This window comes from Aplysia californica, unplaced genomic scaffold, assembly GCF_000002075.1.
Source record: "Aplysia californica isolate F4 #8 unplaced genomic scaffold, AplCal3.0 scaffold00209, whole genome shotgun sequence".
NCBI classification, from domain to species: domain Eukaryota; kingdom Metazoa; phylum Mollusca; class Gastropoda; order Aplysiida; family Aplysiidae; genus Aplysia; species Aplysia californica.
In genome coordinates this window covers 951,948-952,922 of record NW_004797479.1, presented here as the reverse complement: position 1 = coordinate 952,922, position 975 = coordinate 951,948, and the positions used below count along the sequence as shown (strand labels likewise).

Below are 975 nucleotides of genomic sequence, written 5' to 3'. Positions count from 1 at the left end.
TGTGTGTGTGAATGTGTGTGCGTGTGTGTGTGTGTGTGTGTGTGTGTGAGAGAGAGAGAGAGAGAGAGAGAGAGAACTCACCGCAAAGAAATCAATAATATTCACTACTCGCGTAAATCGTCGCAGAACACCCGAAACGTCAATGATCTTCCATAGAACAAAAATAAGGATTCTCTTAAAAGGTCCAATAGGCTAAAGCAAAACCTCAAAAGAATCCTTTATCCAGACAAGCTTTGGAACCGCTAAATATAAATCCATGCTCTCACCTCAACTGTGCTGGAAAATCTGGACACCCCGTCGTCCGCGCTTCAAGGCCAACATTATAAAGCTAGATTGATCTGAACTGAAACAGGAGCTGTTCGACGAAGCGTGATATCTAGCGAAAATTGTCCCTACTGGAGTCCGCGGCAAGGGTCAACTCCAGGGCATATTATTCTTATTATCTAGATTTGGTAGCTGGACACAACGGTCGCCAACCATCGTTGTCGTATCGGTCTATATACTAAATAAATCGTCTGCTAGGGCAAGGGACACTACTCTCAGAAATCTAGAGACAAACTACCCGACAGCGCCAGGGTACATTACCGATACACTGATGCTGCGAACGAACACGGAAGCAGACGACAGACGAGGTGGAACTGTTAGAGAGGTTGTGATATTTAAGAGAGACGACATCAAAATTACTCGTATTCGACTTTTTTGTAAACCATATGGTTAACTATTCTGAACGCTGCATCAGCAGTTTTTAAATTGTTTTGATTTTAGGAAGAGTTTCACGGCACTTGCAACACAATAAGGTCATATAAGTGCCGAAGATTAGAGGTGTTGCAAGAGAGAAACGAACACAAAAAAGGAGGGGAGATTAAGACGATAGATGTTTGATAGGAAAGAAGAAACAAACCACACCAGAGCACACGCCAACCAACATTTTTGACTTGGCACAATATAACGATCCAAAATGCAGATTAACGCACA

At 42.8% G+C, this 975-nt stretch overlaps 1 protein-coding gene across 1 annotated transcript in view; it reads right to left on the bottom strand.

Moving 5' to 3' along the window:
• The window catches only part of LOC101864300 (monocarboxylate transporter 12), a 46,601-nt gene extending 46,043 nt beyond the window's left edge, over nt 1-558 (bottom strand). The window contains exon 1 of the mRNA XM_013083083.2: nt 267-558. The gene's annotated coding sequence lies outside the window, so the exon portion shown is untranslated. The remainder of the gene's footprint in view (nt 1-266) is intronic.
• Nucleotides 559-975: the final 417 nt, after the last annotated feature.